General features: G+C 42.5%; 1 protein-coding gene across 6 annotated transcripts in view; it reads right to left on the bottom strand.

Annotated features, from left to right (window-relative positions):
- The window catches only part of TMEM229B (transmembrane protein 229B), a 64,477-nt gene that overhangs the window by 39,606 nt on the left and 511 nt on the right, over positions 1 to 24,360 (bottom strand). The window contains exon 1 of one of the 6 annotated variants that reach the window (XM_063117571.1): positions 15,605 to 15,699. The exons of 4 other annotated variants lie outside the window; for them this stretch is intronic. The gene's annotated coding sequence lies outside the window, so the exon portion shown is untranslated. Of the gene's footprint in view, positions 1 to 7,716; positions 7,739 to 15,604; positions 15,700 to 24,360 lie in introns of those variants that run through there. One more of the 6 variants, XM_063117572.1, reaches the window with a different exon arrangement.

The following is a 24,360-nucleotide window of genomic DNA, read 5'->3' as shown; positions in this document are numbered from 1 at the left end:
CCCCGTACCAAATGCTGCATTTGCACAATGCTGGTTTGGGTTCACAGAGCAATACATTCACATCATCCATCTTTAATTGGTTGTAGAATTCTGGAAACCACAGGATTCCACTAGATGGGCACGTATCACATGTACAGCACTTTGATGATGATGATGATGATGATGATGATGATGATGATGATGATTTTATAGTATATACCACAGTATATGCCAAATTCTGTGACTTGCTGTCCAATATGACTTGCTCATATGTGACTTGCTCATATGTTAAACTAACATTCTGGATACTGGCATGTTTGTGGGGAGAGGGTTCATGGGTGCACTCTATCTGATATCATTATTAATCCACCTATACCCCAAGCATTGGGCAGGTAACAATATTCAATGCAATGAGTGCATATTGGTGCAGTTGCAAGTATTGCATTGAATATTGTTACCTGCCTCAATACTTGGGGTATAGGTAGGATTAATAACGTGCGTAAATAAATTTCAGCTCTGTGGGAGAGTGTAGGTTACATAAAAACCAAATAATAAATGAACAGCAGGTAAATAGGAAAAGGCATAGTAGAAAATTACATAATTACACTGAAAACCACAGTTGGAAGTGGGGTATACTGTGTTTTAAATTAAGTAATTAATAAAATACTAGAAATTATTTTATTTTTCATTACTTTTCTATACCATCTCATATCCGAATCTTAGACAAACGTTAGTATAGAACAGCTTGCACAGGCATGCCTATCACATGTTAAGAGACAGATTATTATATCCGTTGGCAGGGATAAAAGTCATGCCCTTTTATATTGGCTACATTTCCTCAGTAATTTGCCTCAATCCAAGGCAAAAACAGTAAATTCAGATACTGTGACATTACTAAGCCTCTCCCTTCCTCTTTTGCAATTAAGAAGCCACAGAAGTAATTGTGAAAGTCCTATAGTCATTCTCTCAAGAAACCGAGGTTTGGTTTGGTGTTAAAATCTTATTTTCAGTTTACCCTGATGGCTAAATCTCATGACAAACTCAAAAATAGAATGGATGGGAAATCATTAGAGAAAATGAAAAGAAATCAGATTTTTAAAATTTGAATCGGAATTTGAAAAGTTATATTGTTTCTTTAAAGAAGGTCGGTGTATTTAATTCTAACTCAAGGTAATACAAATCAACATGTTAGTCTATAAACCTTTCAGAAAAGAATCCATGAACTTCTAACTCACACATGGACCTTTATGACATACGTTAACTATTTTAAGTGCCATTGACTTAAATGGGAAAACATTAGCCCCATCCCAGTACTTCTAATCATTACTGAATTTTACCCATCAGCTATTGCATGAGCTTTTAACAGTAAGGAACTTTCAATGCAGACCTCTGCACATTTACTCAAAATGAGAGTACATGGTGAGCACCTGAGCAGGGATACTTCCAAAAACGAGCACCCTTCCTCGAACACTTGCTTTGAGCAGGGTTGTGTTTGCCCTCACCAGAGAGACATTTCCTCTGTATCTCCTAATGGCCTGGTTGGTTTAGCATGTTGTCTGAACCAGGCCATTGAGGGCTTACTCAATGACTCGCTGAGAACTTTATCAAACCAGCGTTATACTGTGCAATCACTGCGAATTGCATGCAAAGGACTCCGAAGTTTTCCAGCTTATAATCTGCTTTTATTGTGAAGTACTCCCATGCATCCTGCTTTAATTGTGCTATAAAAGCAAAAGACTTACCATATTTTGATACTAGATTTCGTATCATTCGAGCGGCCACTGGGGCACAGGAGCAGGATTTGATATGAATTAAACAAATGCTTACATCTGCATAAGCTTTAAAGATAAAGACTTCAAAATTGGCACAGTAATAGATATTAAGGAGCGCTTTAAGCATACCAAATTTGAATCGGATTAGGTCATCCGTTGATTTTTTATGATTTTTTTACATCCCCCCCCTTAAACCCACTTCCTGATATGCAAAGGATCTTGCCGCCCAGTAGCAACAACAACAACAACGCTGACAGCTTAGCGCTGTAGGGATAATTCGAGGGAAACAGGTACGTGGGATGAAGCTATTAGTGTCAGTTACTGACTAGGGATTCCCCGTCTCCAGTCAAAAAGGACACTCCCCTGGGACCCTGGAAACACCCACCACATCTGCCCTGCCTTCTCCTTCCTCTGCCCCAAAGGTTTGTTTTTGAGTTTGGGTGCAGAAAAAGAGGGAGGCAGCAAAGGCGAGTGCTTTCCAGCCATCACTGAGCCTTTTGAATTTTCTTTCAACTAAATGCTCACAAAAATGTGAAGAGTTTCAGGACAAACAGTAAGATGCTTGTGTAACCTTAGCCTCACTGTTTTCAATGGGCTTTCTCCAAGGTAAATGTGTATAGGAGTGCAGCTTTAGCCAGTTTTGTTTCATCTATACTGCTGCTGTTTTTCTGTTTAGGATTTTTATTGTACTGATTTTTAAATGAAGATTTTAAGGTGTCTTAAATACTTTTATGGTGGAACCATAGGGTATACAATTTTAAATAAATAAAATAAAATAAAATATACTTAGCATTTATATGCCACTTTAAGTGTTCAAAATATTTCATATACATTAAGGCAATGGCCATTTCTACACCAGCCCAAAAATCCAGGCTGATCACGGCCAAGTCCCTGAGCAAATGATTCTTCTCGCGGTCTTGGGATCATTCCGAGACCATGGGAGGTGTGACCGCCCGTCCTGGCTTTTTCCCTCCTCCCCGCAAGTAGCAGGGATCAGTAGAGTGAAGGAACTGGGCCAGGAGGAATCAGGAGTGGGGGACGGAGCAGGGTCATGGCTTTTTTAAAAAACAAACACCCATATATATATATATAGTTGGAGCGCACGTGCGCTCATCTCCTTTAAAAAAAAATTTTTTAATGGCGGGCACGACACCCTCCTTCCTCCAGAGATGTTGTACCTGCACGTGGCCTAAGGGGAGGATCTCGTGATCAGAATGTCGTGAGATCCTCTCCCTCCCTCCCTCTACACCACAGCTTCAGGTGCCCTGCCCTCTTTTAAATCTGGTTACTCTAGAATAGCTCCTGCAACTTTAACTGTTGTGAAGAAGAGGGAATTTCACCAGGTTCTCCATATATACAAATGACACCTGAGGCAGATCCACACACAGGCTTCGGGACGCCCTGAAGGCGCTTTAGGGCGCCCCGAAATCGATGATGTAGACCCTACCTTAATCGTTCCAAGAAGAGGCGGAGGAGGAGGAGGAGGAGGAGGAGGAGGAGGAGGAGGAGGAGGCCCCGCATCGCCCCTCGCGGGGACAGGATGAAGAGTTGCCACACCCGGCAGCTTCGCCGGGGAATCAGCTGCTGCCCACCTACCCGCCGGCCTCCTTTTGCCGGCGAAAGAGCCACCCGGGCCCACCCGGGTCGGACAGCTCGGCAGAAGAAGCCGCCGGCGGCTTCCGCCCGGGTCATAGAGCTTAGGAATAGGTAGCCTTAGGCAAATCACTATTAAGTTAACAAAGCAAGATTAGGCTAGTCATTATGTTACACCATTATTATGGCCATTATTAGATCCAGCTGAAAAGTTCTGGGCACTTGGCTGACAAGAAAATAATCTTTTGTTGGTTCTTGTATTAAGGGCCAAATAGAAATCCATTAATTTCACAATTGCCTTATCTCTACGCAGATAAATCTGAGGCACCAAGGGTATGTAGACTGCATGTCTACTGGTTCTGGACTATTCTCCTATGTTGTATAAAAAGCTTTTAGTTGCAAAGCAGTCTCTTCATTGTTATAGAAACCAATTGGTATGAATTACAACATGGAAAAAAACATTTAGATCTGTCTTTTTATCAATCAATCTATTCTGCTCAAACTCTAAAAATAAAAAGGCCTAAGAATAAAAGTAACTCTGGCACAAATAGAATGATTAACATTTCCTGCAAATATATCTGTATCATAAACATGTTTGAGGCTCACACATGCAACGTTTGAAGCATACATGACAGCAGCATTAGCACGTATCCTAGTGTAGTAATTGCACAATTGCTATATGTCATGATGGCTATGAGCGGTAGAAGCAAGGGGAAAGGGCATCTGCGATTAATATATATTAAATACATATAGCACCATCTGCTGCTTCTGAAGTTCAAGTGCTATTCCAAAAATCCATGTGGACTTTCAAAGAAAAAGCACAAAACGGGGAAAGCCTTTCTGTTGAAAGCTAAAGCCTTCCAACTCCATTTCTCTAAATGCAGTTTGTTCAGTTGGTCTTCAACAAATATGAAACCAGGCACACACACACTCTTGTCCATCTTTGGATTTCCAGTCTGCTTCTCAATTTTGATATATTTAGGGTGACCATATGGAAAGGAGGACAGGGCTCCTGTATCTAACAGTTCTACAGTGTAACGGGTCCAGGCCTGATTCAAAGTGCTGGTATTAACATTTAAAGCCCTAAATGGCTTGAGGCCAGGCTATCTGAAGGAACGCCTCCTCCCATATGTACCTGCCCGGACCCTAAGGTCATCCTCAGGGATCCTTCTCCGTGAGCCCCTGCCAAAGGAAGTAAGGCAGGTGGCTACCAGGAGGAGGGCCTTTTCTGCTGTGGCACCCCGGCTGTGGAATGAGCTCCCTAAGGAGGTTCGCTTGGCACCTACATTATATGCTTTTAGACGCCAGGTGAAGACCTTTTTATTCTCCCAGCATTTTAACAGTCTATAAATAAATTTTAACTTGGTGTTTTGAATTTGTAATTTTGCATATGCTGCTCTTTTTATCTGGTTGAGCTTTTATATTGTATTTTATATTATGGTTTTATACTGTTGTTTTATACTTTGAATGGTTTTAATTTTTGTGAAACGCCCAGAGAGCTCTGGCTATTGGGCGGTATAGAAATGTAATAAATAAATAAATAAATGGAGGCTCTGGAGTCAAGAACAAGAAGGGCTGTACAGCAACATTCCTCTGGAAACCACCCAAACCCATCACCTGATCCTGCTCTGTTTGACAGTCTTTGTTAAATGGATACTGTTGTTTTTATACTGTTTTTTATGTTTTTGATGGTTTTTAAATTTTGTATACTTTTAATGTTTACCATTTTTAATTGTTGTAAACTGCCCAGAGAGCTTCGGCTGTGGGGTGGTATATAAATGTAATAAATAAATTAATTAAAGTAGGCAGTGGATCCTTGCTCCACTGTACTCCCCCCTCCCTTTTACCACAGCCTAGGAGCTGTACAAGAGAGTGTCACGATAACCCATTCATGTAGGGAGTCTGTTTGAATATCTCTGGTGCTGCATCCCAGGGTAGGACACAAGACATGGAGCCATGCCTACATCACTGTCCTCTAACGTTGCACGCCATAATAGCACTGTCCCCGGTATCTGTGCATTGAGTATGAACAACTGAAGCAGAGCTCATATGTGTGAGTAGCTGTTCATATATGAGAGATCCTTTTTGGATATCTGTATTTCTTGTGTGGAAGTCAGGGGCAAGGGCCTCCACCTGGGCAACAGGTTAGTTGTGACATGCCATCTCATTTTTCCAACATTGAGACCTGATGCAGACATAATGCTAAATATGTTCCCTTCTCCTCCTTTGCACATGCACAGAGTGGATTGAAAGCTTCCACTTCAGAACTATACTTTCCTTTGACTTCGGGAACTGTGGGTTGCTTCTAACTCTGGATAAATAAATCAAGATTTGGGACTTAGCTCTTATGGACAAATTAACAAATGAAACCTGGAACTGAAGAAGCAACACAACCGCCACCACTTTTGATAAAACTTGGTTTAATTTTATTTCCTATGTGGTTACTAAAGAACATGGGTATCATCCTCCAGCCACACATGGTGATCTTTGGAACGCTACTTTTATTTAACTGGTAGAAGACCCTTTCCCCCCTTTTGCTACTGTAAACTTTGTTTTGTTCTTGTTATGCATATTTTTCAGTGGTACTCTCATTTGGGTGGTGGAGAGGCAAGGAGGAAGAGAGAACTGTTGTTTATGTGTATTGTTTTACATAAAACAATAAAATACAATTTAAAAACATCAAACCAGTTTGAAATCCCAGCTTGTTTGAAATCCCAGCCTGTAATTAGAACAAACTAATTACGGCTAGTTAAATTAGAACAAACCACAGTTCCCCAAATTTGGAAGTCATTTTGACCTCTTTCTTAGATGAAGGCAAGAACACATGAGCCTGAGGCTTACGTGGCCTTGACTAAGGAACTGTTCTGTCACACTTGAATGTAATCAAGACACAATGTCCAGGACAGGTTTATGTAGATAGGAGCAAGGTTGGTTCTTGATGTCTAGTGTTAAAATGTAATAAATTTATATACCATAGCCAAAGCTCTCTCGGCAGTTTACAAAAGTTAAAAACAGTGAAAATTAAAAAGTATACACAATTTAAAACCATCAAAAAACACAAAAACAACAGTTGTCAGTGCATTTCAATACCACTATAATGCAGTAGTGTAGATCCTGCCAGGGATAACTTTGTGATGGGGGCAAAACCTGCCCCCCACCCCCACCCAAGACAAAAGCCAGGTGTGAAAGAGCCCAGGGCAAGGTTCCCTTTGGTGGGCCCACAGGGCCATCCTAGCTCCTCCTGTAAGCTTGCCAGATATTGGACGGCACCGGGGATGTGCATCCCTTTCCTGTTTCTTTTCTCTTTTAAAAACATGTTTTTAGAAAGCCGATGGGCCAGCAGCACTCAGCATGGAGCTGTGAAGAGATGTCCCTAGAGAGGCTGCAGCTACCGCCATCTTCATTTCCCCAAAAGCCTCTCCCACCCCACCCTTAAAATCCAGGAGTGAAGAGATGTCAGAGGAAGGACTGAAACTCTCCATCACTCTCACCAAATCAGTGAGCCTTTAAGTAGTGGTGGTGGTGGTAAAGATATAATTATGTTTTTAATACTATTCAGGGGGAAGACTTCAGCTCTTGCAGTGCAATTTTATTCAAGTCTACTCAGAAGTAAGTACTACTGAGGAGAATTCGATGTATTACCATATAACTGTGTAAGCTATACACTATTGTATATACTGTAAGGATTGCAGCCTTAATCTTTTACTGAAAGCCAGTTAATACAATACAGTACACAGAAGCATAGTGGGGAACAGTAATAGTGGGTGTTGACAAGATACTGGGCCTTCCCAATTGTAGCTCCTCACTTGTGGATCTCCCTTCCAAGACAGCCTCACGTGTCACCATCTTTATACTCTATTTGGTGCCAGATGAAAACTGTTTTATCTGCTGAGGCCTTTTAAGTTTGTGTAAAAAGCCTGAGTTTAAAATGCTGCTGTCATTGGTTATTACTTTATGGTATTACTATATTTTATGTCTTATGCTTGCACTGCTCCAGGAGCCAAACACTTTAATAAATAAATACATAAATAAAAGTAAATAAAAAGAAGTACAAGTGAGTTGTGCTTTGGTGATCCCTGCTTCTTTCGTGACATGAATCCCACGTGTAGCTCACATTTTCACCTGATGGAATATCCATACATTACAGCAGACGCGTGACACACATTTCTATCTACATTTCTATCTTCATTCCCTCCACCCCCCACCCCCAAAAACCTTTTCTGTGAAACATAAGGATGGACGTTAAAAAGTGGCAGCTCTGGAAAGGAGACTGAAACCACCTTGAGATGGAATAAGCAATGGTCCATTGTTAAGAAATCTGACTCACAGTGGGATTAAACACCTGCTTTAAATAACTAGGCAGTGCACTCACCTCCGCAGCTTGGCAAGCCAGGATGCAGCCTGTTGGATCAATGGTTGTTCAAAATGCCAAATGTAAAAGAGGTGCTTGAATCTAAGGGCAAAAGCCTTTTATCATCAGTGCAAGCAGGGAGGATAAAGGGCCGCACTGTGAATCAATACCTGGGAGTGAGCAAACAAAGAAGAGGATGTTCTGCAGGTACTAGATAGCTTGGGAGAACAAAGTTCTGTTTACTCTCCACTCAGACTTTCTCCTCCCATTCTGACTACTCTGCCAATGCACCTCACTCCTGACCTAAAGAGACCTCTACAGAGACAGGGAGAGAAATTCTCTCTCTGAAACCCTCCGCTGCCAACTATGGTATGGCCAACTGCCCAGCTAGTAAGTGACTCTACACAATTAATTCACTTCACTGAGCAGCTCTTTAAGCAGCTTTGCTTCTTAAGGTGGTGGTTCAGGTCAAGTCAAAGCCTTGTCTGTTTTTAGCAAGGTTTTGGCAGAGTCCAACCCTGCCATGCTTTCGCCTGTTCCCACAAGAAAAGAAGTTTGGCACATATACAATGCCATTTCCAACAAAGCGCTGGGCCACCGCCCTCCTCAGCCCACCACAGACTTCCTGGTAAACACGCCAAACCACCTTGTTGCATCACTCACCTAGAGAAGGAGCCAGTTCTAGTGTCTGCCCTCACTACGGAACTTCTTGGGATCTACTACAGTTTTGATGAGGTGACAATGATGGGCCCGGCCAACATCACAGCAGCTGCAATGTTCTGAAGCGGAGGCAACAATCAAGAGCCTGTCAGGTTTTATCCCTGCAGCTTTGGAAGTTGAACTGTCTGCATCTCGGCAGCTAGAGCGCCGAAGCAGCCGAAATGGATGAAATGCACAGGAGGCATTTGGGGCATGAATTATTCATGCCCTCGTTCAGCTGCCAATACAGCTACGTTCTTCGAGGCCCGCATGGTGCTCCACTTTTGTTTTAACAGTAATGGAAGACAGCAAGCTTTCCTTCGATGGTTCCGGAGGGCAAATGATAAGCGGCCCTTGCCCCACTCATAGCAACAGCAAGCAATCCTGGGCCGGAACAGGAAGACCCTCACTCATATCTGTACCTCCCACACTGCACGGTTGCCTCCTCTGTGGCTCAGTAGTCCAGAGACAAAACCACCAAGGCACTGTGTGGAAGTGATAGGGACTGTATATCGTAGTATGCACCAGAGTCTTATACTTGGGTCATGGCTGTGGCAGAACTTGCTCAAAAGGAGGATCGGCACTGCCTTGGGAGAAACTCCTAAGCCCCTTCCCCGTAAAATCTCAAAGTTAAGGAGGGCAGAGTTATCAAGAAGAGAAGCTAACCGGCAGCTACAACACAGTGGATGATTGCTTACTTGAAATGCACTATTTCTCACAGGCAGTCTGCAAGGCCCAAATAGATTCAGACAATAATGCAGCCCAGAAGCCGCTATCCTAAGGAAGGAGCGAAGTTTAGGTGATTTTTTGGGGTGTGTGAAATTACCGAAAGCATTAGTTACCTGGAGGAAAAAGCTAAGTAGAAGAAAGAGACATATTTCAGTACTTCGAACAACTGTATAAAGGTAGAACTTCAAAAACAAAGAGTCAGAATCTTCTGGGAAGCAACTATTAAAAATAAACTCTACTGGGGAAATGAGATACCATGGGAGAGGAGATGGCGAACTGACACAAGTTTTTTTATATTTACTGTAGGAGTTCAGTATGAACAATTGCTGCTGTGCAGGTCCCCAAGAATAAGAGCCACAAACAAAGTCATTACCTTTTGCTAGATGAACAAACAATGTATTTCAATTCTTAATGTATTTCAGATTTTTAGCCCAAGAGCAGGAGTGGATAAGACTATACTAGCTCAGGAATCCAACAATGTAAAATGCCCATTAAAATGTAGAACATTAAAAAAAAAAACCCAAAACTCCACATATTAATATGGGGGTCAATATCAATAATGAGGATCAGTATTATTGAAGTCTAACCCTACTACCTAGCCACTGCAGCTGTCACCATTCACATCACTATGAGCAGTACCATAGCTACCACAGCATCCTCTTCCTTGCAAGAGCGCAGAGCAAAATACTACAGTTCAGTGCTGGAAAGCCCTTTCTCCATCCCTTAACTTTCACGTGAAGCCAGCCATCCTCTTGCAGATCTAACGGCCCCCAAAGTCCCATAGACTTCCACCTAAAGGGACCATTGTCAGTAGTGTCTTCCCCATGACCCACGAAAGCACACCAGCTTTACATCAGAGTCGAGATCACCCACCAAGATACCACCAGTGGCTTCTGCTAAACTGGAATTTGTATGGAGGTCAGATAAAATTGCCAATTATGGCTTTGCAGCAGTTTCGAGAAAATATTGTACATATTCTGGGCTTCTGCAGGATCTCATAGGATCAGGCAAGAAGAAGAAAAGGCTATTATTGTTAAATTTACTGGCCTCTGAAAGGAAAGGATTTACAGCTGATGAACAGTATCACACAGATCTAGCACAGATCTAGGTCTAGCACAGATTTTGCCTTGTTTTAAACTTTGTTCTGTCTTTGTCTCCAGGGCAAATGGAGCAGGCTGCAGAAATATACTTTATACTAATATGGAGGCTTGGATTCAATTTGGGGTCTCCTTTTCCAAAAACAAATTATAATCTAATAAAAGCATGTTTCTCTGAATCAAACCAGGAATACATATTTTGTACTGTAACTGGATTAGTGAGGTCTACGTTGCTATATAAATACAAGGTTTCTCTCTCTTCTCCCCCCCCCTTTTTTAAAAAAGTTAACTTTATCACAGTAAGATTTTTATTTACTTGCACCAACATTTCTTCCCTGACTTTCTGTATTGACTATAATTGAGACCGCTTACAGCTTTACAATGATAGAAACCTCAATGTAAAACAGTGTAGAATAATATAAATCCAATGGCCACAAGACAGCATCAGACCAAAGCCAGTTTAAAATACAACATGTCCTAAAAATGCCGATTGAAATAAACATATTTTCACTTCCCATCAAAGGGGCCAAATGAATAGTAATGGAGGGTATTCCACTTCTGGGTACCACAGCCCAAAATGCCCCGCTTCCTGTGTCTAATTGCTGAACTTCTGATCCCAGGCAGGCATAAAGGAAGGCCTCTGAAGTGCAACAAAGTTCTTACGAATGCTCAAACAGAAGAAGGTGACTGTTAAAGTACTCTAGTCCAAAAACCTAACCTTTGGCGAAGCGCATGCTGGAAGGCACAGCACCTCTACAAAACCTGTAGACTTTGAGTTGAGTCCAGGAACAAAATAGCAACTGGTGAAGTTGCTAAAGAACCAGCACAATATCATCAGATCTGCTAGTACCAGACAAAACCCTGGCAGCAATCACATTCAACTCCATCTGAAGTCTCTGGACTATCTCTGAAGTACATTACAATACTCCAACCTGGAGGTAGGTACATGTAACTATCCTCTTAAAAAGAACTATGAGAACCTCAAAACTTTTCATTCAGACCTACCTTCCCTCAATTTGTTTTTTGGGCAACAAGAAGAAAAATGTTATCAACAAGCAGCTTTGCAGCAAATATGAATATCTCTTATTTTTCAGGCCCTTCCCTTAAATATCAAGTTTGCCCCTGACCTTAACAAACATGTGTGCTCTTTGAAGTCACTCCCGGGCCTTAACACTGAAGCATGAAGCTGTTGGTTGCAGTCCAGTAATTCTGAGAAAAGTGTGGCTAAGCATACTGACTAATACATGCATGCACCTGATTGGAAAAGAATGGGAACTTTTGATCCTGCTAAAACAAAATGACATCAGAGCAAAATGTTGAACAGCCAAGGGCCTTTGACAAAGCTAATGCTGGAAGGCACAGCACCTCTACAAAACGAAATTCAAAGTGTGGGATGCATCTCAGAATGTGTGATGCTAGAAAGGTTCTGCCAGTTCTCATTCTGGTTACCAAACCTGGCCTCATCCTCCTAAAACTTGAGAGCTGTCACGGTGTGATTACTTTTTTCTTTATTTGCCTTACTTTCTGCTGATGGAAACTCTCATCAAACATTTACACTGATGATCAGAGGTCTGAACAGTCACTGATAAGCAAAGCATGACCTTTTTTCACACTGACTTTCCTCTATGAAACACATATTTAATCTTCAGATCAGGTCACCTGCAGAATGTGGTTACTCTAACTACCTAGAGAGAGAGAGAGCTAGGATAAAGGAAGGCCTCTGTATGAATCCTGAACAACTAAACGTATATAGGGAAGAACATGGCCAATATCGGCTTTCCCCAACCTGGTGCCCCCAGAAGTTTTGGACACTTCCATTAGCCTCAGCCAGAACAGCCAATGATCCATGGTGATAGGAGCTGTAGTCCAAACATCTAAAGGTCACCAGGCTGGGAAAGGCTGGGCAATATGTTGGGAAATGGCCATAGCTCAGTAGTAGAGAACATGCTCAGTATGCAAAAGGTCCCGGGTTCAGTCACCAGCATCTAAAACCCTGGAGAGATGCTGACAGTCAATGAAAGGAGCCATTAGCTATTCCGCCTGGGGATGATAGGAGTTGTAGTCCAACACATCTGGAAGGCACTTAACGTCTCTTTTACTTTGTAATACAGACAAATCAATCACTGAGCAAGTGGCCAAGTTTTTGAACTTGGCCATTTCTTTTGGATCTTCTATGATCGCCTGACTTTTAATAGTTAATGGTATGTTCAGTTTGCTTGTATGTAACATTTTTATTTGCTGGAATGGTCTATTGACCGCAATAAACTGTTGTTGTATGTTGGCTCTTTATCCATTTGACTTTTACTCTAGCAATAACATGTTGAGGATAATTTTGGAATACTGGTGCTGACAGGAAAACCTATGAAAATTAAAGAATGTTTTATAATTTAGCTTTGTGCAACTTCATGTTGCTAGATTCCAGCTTCTTTTAAAGTTTTAATTAGCTCTATTGAAATTCATGATCAGCATGCCTTTGCAAATGCAGTAAACAAACAATGGTGGGCACTGGACTCCAATGAACATGAAGGAAAGGGTCTGGTCTCATAAAACCCCACCCACACCCGCTCTATCAAGGTTTAGAGTAGAAAACGTAATTCATCAGAAAAACTCCCCTTGATCCAATAGGGATTGAGGTCAGGACACAGTTGCTTAGCAATTTAGCAGATTAACATTTCCCAACTGTTACATACTCTGTGGAGGGCACTGGGCTGTTTTTACTGGGACACTTCACTTTTATTCCTGGTTCTTGCACTGTTTTACTGTTTTATTCAGAAATGGGTAACTGGGCTGCAATCCTGGACACACTTACCTGGCATTAAATCCTATTTTACTCACTAGGGTTTACCTCTGAGTAGATATGTATAGAAGTGTAAGTGTGTGTGTGTGTGTGTGTGTGTGTGTGTGTGTATATATATGTATATATATATATATATATATATATATATATATATATATATATATTCGCAGCTATGGCTATGCATTTATTTTACGCAGTTCTATTCACCACTTTTCAAGCTGATCCCACAAAGAGTTTACATACAAATATATACCAGAGATGCAAACATGTAGAACCACCAAGAAGGGTATGATGTTTAATCGAAATGCATTTTTCCATTAATTATCACTAAGATCATGTGCAGCAGTTTCTTTTATATTCTCAGGATTTCTCTTCACTCACTAAATGCATAACTTACTGGTTTCCCTGTTTAGTACATTATCTTGGTTGCTTAAATAGCAAATTAGCAATCTGATATTCCATTTTGTTCAGTAATAATAAAAAGCTTTTCGTTTCCATTGTCAGTGATTGAACAAAGGACAGTCATTTCCAGCGGTTCTTCATCTTGGGTAAGAGAGACTGGAAAAGCGTAGTGGCTTTATTCAGATGCAATGGAAATGAACCTGGGCTCACCTTGAGCTCAGGTATTACCTCTCTCCCCTCTGATATGGCTGCAATATGTCTGAACTGGGAACTGCAGTTTGAACTATGTGGGTTTTTTTTATCTGAACAAATCAGGATTGTAAACTATGGTTTGAATTTGACTTGTTTGGACTCATCATAGTTATAGCTAACCAAAATTTGTCCCAGTTCAGACATAACAACAAGCTGTGGTTAGTTTAAAATGGAAGCAGGTGCTTCCAATCTCCTCATGGCTGAGGAGAGAGTAGAGGGGAATATGCAAAACTGAGGCTCACTCAGAGCAACTATTTGTTCATTGGAAACACCTCTCCAGTGCAAAAGGAATTTGCAATAAGCACTTGATTCTTGACAAAGATTCTGACTTCAAATGGAACAAGCAGCAGTGAAGGTCAACTTTTAGTTCAAGCCCCATCACTTAATTCTAAACTAACGAGCACCAATTCTCAAGCCTTATGCAAGATAGAGAAGAGAACACATGATAGTGAAGGCGCTTAATGGATGAGCTCCTCCTTATGCTCTAATCCATCTTTTAGAGAGAGCTTGAAGACAAGATTGCATAGGGAGAGGATTTATTAGGAAGGGTTGTCTCAAACTACTGCACCAGATTAATTCAGAGGCAACAGTCAAAGCACAGGATGACATAGTTCCTTCCTTCCTTCCCCACTAACATAATTCCATCCCAATCCTCATAGGAATGATGTGCCAAGAGAACTTTCAAAGCAACTTTAGTCTAAAACTGTTATGAACAAGCACTCAATGTGAGAAATAGCAGAAGACTTCCAAGTTAGAGGTTCCTGAGAGTGTCATTAGTCTCTCCTCTTTGACACACCTTGGTAATCATGTCACTGACCAAGAAGTTAACACTCACAACCAGGGCTGTCCCAAGACGTTTTGCTGTCTGAGGTGAGGGCAAGATGATACCCCATGCATTCCACGTATAGAAGCTAAGCAGACTGAGAGCTGAATCTTACTCCATCACTGGCAGTGAGCCAGCATCCCTCACCACACCTGAAGGCAGAAGGCTAATTTAACGAGTGCAGGGAAGATCCAAGTAGCATAAACAGCTGTGTCCTCCCAACACCTTGCTGCCCCTCCACATCTACGGCCTGAGGCGATGGGTCAGCACTGCTCTCAACAAACCATAATGTGGCACCATGATTTCCAAATAGGGCATACAGTAGTATCTTTTGCTAATGTGCCAAAGCATCACAAGAAGTCAGCACTGAGTTAAGTTACAAATTCCACTAGCGGATGGAAAATAAAGCGCCCTTTTTAAAGCAGAGAATAGGGAGTTATATTAGAGGAGGTAATATTGTGGACTCTCAGATTTATTCCTTCCCCATTATGCTGAATTCCAAAGTTGCTAGAGTCAAAACAAGAGACTAGTTTTGAATTGTGACTACAGCAATCTTCTACTAGGATCCAAGAATCTTTGTGAATCCTGTATCTTCATCGGCTATAAAAACTTAGATGACACTTATTTCATTTCCAAATTCCAAAATTAATTTCATTTCCATATTGGAGTTACACAATTGTCAAGAAAAAAAAAACTGCTAGTGGCAGGAAGGACAGAAGATGCTTGGCTTAAATGTACATGGCAAGCTGAACTACTAAAGCGGTAGGACCATATTGTATAATAAAACAAAGGAATACAGGAGGAGTATTTGGCACTAAAACAATCTTTTAAAACACACACACACAACATAACAGATACATTTTACTATGACTGGGTAATGTTTCTTGCTAAACCAAACAAGTTCATCCCTGCTTTATAGACCAAGCTACAAAGTTAAGAGCTGTTTCATTGTGGCAAAGCATAAATAAAAAGTACAACCTCTGGAGTAGATTAAAGCAACACTGGTGCCTTCCAGATGGATTGGATTACAAGTCCCATAATTCCCAGCCAGCATGGATTTCCCTGTCTGTCCATCTATTTTCAATGACAATTGAAAGCGTTGGGTCTTACCTCTAAAGTCGTATATGCCTCAATTTCTGGGTATCTGATGGCCACCTAGTCCTGTCCAAGCATCAAGGAAATTTGAAGACCCTTCTCTGACTGCCTCCACCTTCTGAAGTTAGACTGGTGGCAACCCAGAGATAGTGCCTTATCAGTTGTGGCACTCCATCTGTGAAACGCTCTGCCCACAGAAGCTCATTTTTGCTTCGTCATGTGTTTTCATTTTCCCAGGTCAGGCTTTTTAAAATATAACCTGAGCTTGGTTTTATTTTGCAGCAATGCTGTTATAAATGCTGCTCTTCTAGCCACATGTCTTTCCTGTTTTATTGTACTGATTGTTTTTAAAATTTATATTAGATGAATCAGCAAATGAACAGATAGGTAGATAACTGGAGCGTATTTCATCACAAAGAAGGACACATGCATTTAGCTGTGCTACACTGCAGTCTACATACAGGCTTCAAGGCGCATTATTCCCTACGAAAAAGAACTCTTATCTTCTGAACTCCACATTTCTCTGGACAAGAGTCAATACTGACAATCTAGATCAAGGGTGGGGAAACTCCTTTCAGCCCGAGCGCTGAATTCAATTTCAGAGAAGCTTTCAGGGGCGCATTTCAGTGGTGGGCAGACCCACAGACAGGGTGAGGCCAAAAATATTCCCCCCAAACAAAAAATACTACTACCATATTTTAGCTTAAAGTTTGTATTATCAGTAACTAAGCCGTAGGAGAGGCATTTCAACCTTTTAGAACTGGGGAGGGGGAATTGCACAAAAACCTGGAAACAAACAAATGATTGGTGGTTGGGGGAAAGCGAATGGAGTCAAGGGAAGGGGATGTGGCCATTTGGAGGACTCTGGAGGGTCAGACTGCAACCCCAAGAGTACAGGATTTGGCCCTTGGACATGAGGTTCCCCACCCCTGATCTACATCCCTCCATGTTTGGGTTTCAGCCTGGTTTTAGGTTCTGAAATTGTATAGGTCACCCTAGTCACTAATGTATGACTTGCACCAGGAGATGGTTAGGAGAATGTGAAATTGTTAATTCTCCTGGACCTCCCAACAGCCTCTCATACCATCAACCATTCTGTGATGTCTCTTAAGGATGGGTTTTGGAGGCACCATTCTCAAGTGGCTCCACTTATTCCTGAAGGACAGGTCCCAGAAGGTAGTACTGGGGGTGGGAAGGTCTACAGTTCTGCCCCATGGCTTTGACAGGAAAATAGTCAGCCATGCTCATGCTTTGTTCGGTCTTACTGATAAAGCATAGAGATCCACTTTATAGGCTACATGGGGGGGGGGGGCGTCTAGCTCTCACAAATAGCAGACAAGATGCTGAATGCCATACAGACTACAAGCTCATGTGAAAAATTTCCTCCATGCAAAAAAATAAAGATAAAATCCCTCCACACACAAAACTAGACGTCAGGCAAAAGAGTTCTAATCTAGCCTTCTACCTGTTATCTAAGTAAGAAAAAAGTTTATGGAAGGAAAATCTATGCAAGGAAATTTCAACAAGTGAGGGCTCAAAGTTTTTGACACACACACCCCACACACACCTGCGATCTGCAGTGATGCTACCCACAGGTTCACCACTCCACCTATCTTGTGAGAGCTAGCTAGAGACTACTAAAATATTTGGAAAAAAGAGTATGAATTTTCTCCCCAAATATTTCTTCTTTAGATATCATCCAGGAAATTCACTTCCCTTGCTCACCTACTAAACAAAGCGGGTGAGACAACAGTTATTTGTTAACAACATAGGTCAAATTTTTATTCTGAGATTTAGCCTAGAATCTTATTACTATAATCTGCCCTAATTTATGCCATTTGGGGGAAGGGATATGTATCAGAATGCAAGGTTATCAACTGAATACCTTTTGCTGGATCAAGCCAGCCAATTTTGGTCGCAAGCAAAGTCTCTCTCTCTCTCTCTCTCTCCAGGATTTCATTTTCATTATTTATTTATTTATTTATTACATTTTTATACCACCCAATAGCTAAAGCTCTCTGGGCGGTTCACAAAAATTAAAACCATAATAAAACAACCAACAGGTTAAAAGCACAAATACAAAATACAATATAAAAAGCACAACCAGGATAAAACCACGCAGCAAAATTGATATAAGATTAAAATACAGAGTTAAAACAGTAAGATTTAAATTTAAGTTAAAATTAAGTGTTAAAATACTGAGAGAATAAAAAGGTCTTCAGCTGGCGACGAAAGGAGTACAGAGTAGGCGCCAGGCGGACCTTTCTGGGGAGCTCATTCCACAACCGGGGTGCCACAGCAGAGAAAGCCCTCCTTCTAGTAGCCACCTGCCTCACTTCCTTTGGCAGGGGCTCACGAAGAAGGGCCCCTGTAGATGATCTTAAGGTCCGGGCAGGTACATATGGGAGGAAGCGTTCCTTCAAATAACCTGGCCCCAAACCATTTAGGGCTTTAAATGTCAATACCAGTACTTTGAATCGGGCCCGGACCTGGACTGGCAGCCAATGAAGTTGTAAAAGGACTGGCGTAATGTGATCTGTTAGTAAACGGGCTGCCCTGTTTTGTACCAGCTGAAGCTTCCAGACCGTTTTCAAAGGCAGCCCCACATATAATGCATTGCAGTAATCCAAACGAGAGGTTATCAGAGCATGGATAACTGTAGCTAGGCTATCTCTGTCCAGATAAGGGCGTAGTTGGTATATCAACCTAAGCTGATAAAAGGTGCTCTTTGCCACTGAGTTCACCTGTGCCTCAAGTGACAGTTCCAAGTCCAGCACCGGGAGTAGGCCCACACCCCTACGGAGAACCCACTCTCAGTCCCTGGAGCATCCTGGTGCTGCTTCTCTTGTTGCTGCCCTTTCCTGGCATGGTGAAAGTAACTTCAAAAGTGAGAAGATGGAGCTGTGATCTTCACTTGCTTTGTACTATCCTTCTGAGCACTTCTACAATCTGGGTTCAGATGAAGAGGGCAAATGGGTGGGCAGTGGGGACAGAAGCAGGGATGGGCAATGAAGACATCTTGCCCAAAAGATCTTTCAAAACTTGGAGATGGCAGTGATTACTTCATAATAGAGATCAAGATTCAAGGTACTGCTCAACCACGAAGCTTACTGGCTGATCATGGGACAGTCCCTATTCAGTCCAGGGTTTAAAGCTGATAGGAAAAACACGGTTAAAGGGGAGCTTGGTTGTTACAATCTATTGTGGTTAATGTCAATGCCGATTCACAAAGGGGAGGAGAGGAAGGGGAAGGGATTGTGCAGTGTTCCAATTTCTAAACCACAGTAGGAGAGATGAGGAATGTTATATCTTCACCTTCCCAGTGAGGGCGAACAGGAACATACTTGAAATCCATTGTATGCCTTCTTACACAGTATTTAATTCCTCCTTTATTCTTTCCCTTCGTTTCTATGAGCAGCCAGGCAGGAACAGTTAATGACAGAAAAAGTTTGCATTTGGCTAGAAATTAAACCCTTTTTGTATAGAAACTGTGAAATGGAAATTTAAAGACTAAAGTTAATTAGCTTCTAAAGCACTCCAACAACCTTGAGTACTATGGAAATGCTGATTAATAAAAATGGTTGTCTTTGTTGGGTTACCAATTCAGTGGCAGATTATCACATAAATACCGTATTCCTGAAAGCTTGTTCCCTTTCACTGAGGGTAGATTCCCACTCTACTCTGCTATTTTCAAAGGAGAAAGTAAAGGTTTATTTTCTATCATAACGAGCATGGCCAAAAGCTGCCCTCTGCTAAAGGCCCCAAAATTACAGGGGGAGATCTGTAACATACAGTATGATCACAAATCTTTGTTCCTTTAATATTTGTGTGTGTTTTTTTATTTGCTTGCTTTGCTTGTTATGGCTATTTATATACTACCCTTCAACAACATTCTAAGGGCAACTTACAATTTTTGTTACTTGCTTTGTAGCTCTTCTGCTCATCTCTTGCCAACATATGTGAAAAATCCTTACATTTACCACACATGTCCAGAACCCGATCCACAAGTTCTGCAAGTCAAGTACCTGAAAATCACCCCACCTCTAAGACTACAAGCCCGTACATGTTTCCTAGGAACCAAACTGCATTAAAATGGGTGTAATTTACTTCTAAGTAAACATTCTTGGGTTCAGGCTGTGTAATTCCTCACCTCTCAATCAAGAATGCATCCACGGAGTTACAACCCAACATTTTAAATCAGCAATAGAAGCTGATTTAGGGGGTGCTCCAGTCGACATCACGCTAAAAGTATGCTTAAAATATCTTCCACTGAAACCAACAGGTTTAAAAGTGCTCACACAATACCCCCAGTTATAGTCTGAGGCCTTTTTGCTAGACCTTTTTGCTGATACCCGGGATCATCCCTGTGCATCCAGATGACGCACAGGGGATCCCGAGATCAGGGAGGGATCATCCGTCCCTTGCCCTGGGATATAGGCCTACCCTTTGGCCCCGGTTTTTCCCTCGGTCTTAGACTGAGCCCGAGACTGCGAGCATGTGGCCTGTTTCTGCGGCTTTACCCAGCTCCGCATGATTACTTGCGCTGAGCTGGGAGTTGCGTCCACACGGGTTATGGTGTGGGGGGAGCAGGGAAAACAATTTAAAAAAAAGATTCACTGTTTGTTGCTGGAGCGCTCCTGTCTCTTTAAAAATAAAAAAAATGGTGGGCGCAACGCCTCTCTTCTTGAGGTCATCACACCTTGCATGTAAACGAGGGCAAGATCTCACATTATTCACAATGGGGGCCCCCACCTCCCTCCCCCCCAGAACAACAGGTAGGTCTAGCTAAGGCCTCAGTTCTATATATGGATTGTGAATTTACCAGTTTTACTAGTTATTTTTCTCAAAACCCTTGACTCCCACAAAGATACATTTTGAATAGTGTTTGTAATATTGAGGCAGTGATCTAGCTCTATCAGACAAGTGTTTTATTGCACGCTTGCTATTGGGCACTCACGGATTTTCGAGGGTCCCTCTCACAACACTGTCTGCCTCCCACATGCTTCTCGCCCTTGCTAGCCTTCTTCATGCCACAAAAAACACTCCAGTAAGTCGGACTTATTTTTAAAGTCAGAAGTTGCTGCTATCTCCTGCTATGTGCAGGAGAAGCAGTGCGATCAAAGTGCAGGTTGTTTACTTTCTCTTTTGAAAGAGGAAGAATTGAGGGACAAACACGCCGGTGTTGAAGTGATGCTAAGCAAATGCGATTTCCCCCCATGTGATAACGCTCATAGACAGCAAACAGCTGCTGAACCAGTCAGTGTTAGCCAGTCTTGTGGTCCTGAAAACTCAAGAGCAACAACGACCATATATGGAATTAAACACAGTAGCCAAATCACTTTAAAATGGGTTCCTCTTTTCAGATGGAGGAAAGGATGACCTTCTGGTAATTAGGCGTTCCAAAGTAAAGAAAGCTTCTCAATATCTAATTAGCATAGGTCTCCATCAGATTCTCCAACAAAATTTGTGATACTTATCATCTGCTAAGAAACTGGTTATTTTATTATAGCGGTGCATCAAGTCATCAAGATTGCTGTTACTGATTTGCTAAAGTATTATCAGGGTTATGTTTAAGATAATAAGAAACGCAAGCACACAGTGAAGGAATTGTAGAATTTGTTGATGGGTACAAAATTCAGCATCCCAATAATTTCATTTTTAAAAAGCAAATTGCTAGAACTTATGCCTCCCAAAACAGGCTTGAAAGTAGCCATTGCCTAGTGAAATCTCAGGAGCTGGGTGTGAATCTGAAAATAATTTCCTGAAGTCAAGGAGTTCAGGCTTGAGTAACTCTTTCCATAACCAGTAGAAGCAGAATAATTTATGCAAAATAGGCATTGTATAGTTATTATTTATTATGCATCATTCAGATTTTCTTAGCACAGAATTTGTGTTATTTGGAGAAGAAATCTGATTTATTTATTATTTGGAGAGAACACACCACCCCAACTAGAATTTCTAGCTTACTAAGGAAATCTTTTATTGTAATCTGACATATGTCAGGTTGATTGTTCACAAGAATTCAAGAATTCCACATTTGCATTAGCAAATTCACCTCCATTCAAATAACAGTCAGGCTGTTGGCCATGTATGAAATTCCCCAGGGTTCTGTTTCCTCCCCAATGATTATAGGCCCTATTTTTAAACATTGGTTATTTTAGTCAACACAGTTCAGAAGGTTTAAGACCTACACGTCTTAATTACAGAATAGTACACACACCTGTTGGCAAGCTGGTCCATGTTTAGCCATGACTATAAGGAGGATATTGACTTTTCCACCTTGAAAGAGAATTAAATGGGGAGTAAGCAATTAATGTCCCATTCCTCCATCACATTCACTTTTGGTCCCTGAAGGAGTCCTTTTAAATTCTCTGTTAAAAGGGAAAGAGTGCAGGCTTATCCACTGAAGCAACATTATGTGAAAACTTTCTTGCCTTTTGGTGGGATAGGAGAAAAAGATTGCTAGTGGAAATGATAACACAGTCCCTAGTGGTTAGTTCACACACACATGTTCACCACTTGATGAGTTCTGTGTATGACTGAGCCATCACAAATATACAAACCGCCACACCACAAGTAGAATTTTCACATCGCTTCACATCACCTCAAAACACAAATGCTTGTCCATTTACATGTTCAGATGCCACTCATGATCCAGTGTACAGAATTTGTGATGTACATGCTTGTAATGAGCCAGGCCCAACATCTTAGATATCATAATAAACTCACATCAACTGTACTGAATTTCTATCTCCCCCCTCTGTGCTGGCAGGTTCTGGATGTATGGGAAGAGCACTCTACTACCTAAGGTGTTTTCAAACAAGGCTTTTATTGTGCTTTAGCCCTGCCTCATTCATAGAATTTTACTGGGGTTCTTCTTGTTGTACTTCTTTCCCACTGCTTCCATCTTTTATTTTTCTTACAGCGGAAATCTGTTACGAAAAGAAGAGGGGAGAGCTACACAATGCCTTCTGCCTTTTAGCACTATGACCCCTCTGTCTGACTGCATCTCTAGACACGTCTATTACTGAGATAGTAGATGTCCTTATTATAGCAGGAGAACTAAAGAAATTTGACAAAATTCCAGAGAAATGACTTACAACAAAACAAAGATAGCCATGCTGGTCCGTGAGAAAAAAATAAATCCAAGATCTACAGGAGAGCGATACCTTTATTAGGATCAACCAAAATACCACAAAAATGTGCAAGCTTACGGATTCTCTAGAACTGTTTATCAGGTTAGGTGGTACAAAGAGTAGGGGGAAGAAACATAAAGGTCCAAAAATTTGGTCTGTGGTGGCCACGAGCCACACACAACTAGCCACAACCACTCATGGCCACAGCACTTGGAATTCTACTCCAATTAGGAGCATCACTCCAATGTTAAGTCTGTAAAATGTGAAGCGGATATGTGAAGTCTGTAACAAGGAAAAAGAAAAAAGGGCTACCACATTTCAGAGAGCAGCAAGTGGATTGTGGCATGTGTTTTCATAGGCAGCCAACAACAAACTCATCAGATGCACAAAGTGGGCTGAGGAGGTGGTAGGAATGATGAAGGAATGAATCAGGCAGAGAGCAGCAAGAGTTAGCAGACAGAGATCTAGGCTTTGATTTGGTCCTATCTACACTTTCCACCTCAGTTTCCTATCTGTAAAATGGGGCGGCCGGGTGGGTAACAATGGCCAGCCTAGGAGGATCACAGAGCAGATGAACACAAAGGAAGTTATAAAGAACTTTGCAGAGGAGGAGGAGCGCTATAGAATGACAAAGAGTAGAGTAGTAGTTCTCCTGAGGAGAACTAGAGACAACAGCCCATCCTGACAGCTGGAGAAGGCAACATGCAGCACACACAACGAGAAAGCTCGCTGGAGAATCGGGGGAAGCCCTAGCGTTTTACGACGATTGCTCCGCTACACATAAATAATCCTGTCGTTCACTACTAAGAAGGACCCAAAGGCTTGGCAAAAGGCGAGAGAGCAGAGAGCGAATAAGAAAAGCAGGGCCAAGGCAAGGGGCATTCTTGGGCGGGCAATACTGGCCCAGAGCTTTCGACTCTAGCCAAGCTCTCCCGCCGCGTCTAAGCAGGCAGGATCACCGATCTCTCCCCTACCCTCCCGAAAGCCCGCCTGTCTGTCTGTGTCTCTTCCTGGACCGCAGCGAAGCACTCGAGGCTCCGTTATCTCCTACGAGGCAAGAGCGCGCCCAGCCAGCCCGGCTCAGCTTCCGGGCCGAATCGATGCTGACTAGCTGCAAGCCAACTTGCCCGGCAGCGGCGGGATGCCACCCGCATCCTTCTCCGGCCGGCGGGGGCGTGGCGGATCGGAAGCCACGAAGGATCGAGGCAGGAACGCGGTGGCCCGGCTGAGCGCTCAGGCGGCAGCAAGATCCGGCAAGGGGAAGCCGCCTGGTCGGGAGGGCGCGCCGCTCGTTCGCCTTCCGCCGCCCAGCCAAGCGCCGCCTTCTCCCGCTTTGTTGCGGGCTGTGCTCGCCCCTCCCCTGCTCGGTTGCCTCCCTCCTCCTCCCTCCCTCCCGTCCCGCTCCGCTCTGATCCGCAAGGAACTCCCCCGAGCTGGGATTTCCATTGGGAAAGCCCGGGCGGCGCCTGGCGCTGCTTGTCTCGGTTCTGCGCATCCAGGCATCTCCGCCGCCCGCTCGCCCCGTTGCAGAGAGGGAGGGAGGGAGGAGGCCTCTGCGGATGCACCTACCGGGGCGGCGCTACTGGGGAGCGGGAAGGGGAGCGCGGAAGAGGGCCTGGGCGCAGGTGCCCGCTC

The sequence above is a fragment of the Elgaria multicarinata genome, chromosome 2 (assembly GCF_023053635.1).
Source record: "Elgaria multicarinata webbii isolate HBS135686 ecotype San Diego chromosome 2, rElgMul1.1.pri, whole genome shotgun sequence".
NCBI lineage: Eukaryota > Metazoa > Chordata > Lepidosauria > Squamata > Anguidae > Elgaria > Elgaria multicarinata.
The sequence above is the reverse complement of the archived record's forward strand: the minus strand, read 5'-3'. Positions and strand labels throughout refer to the sequence as shown.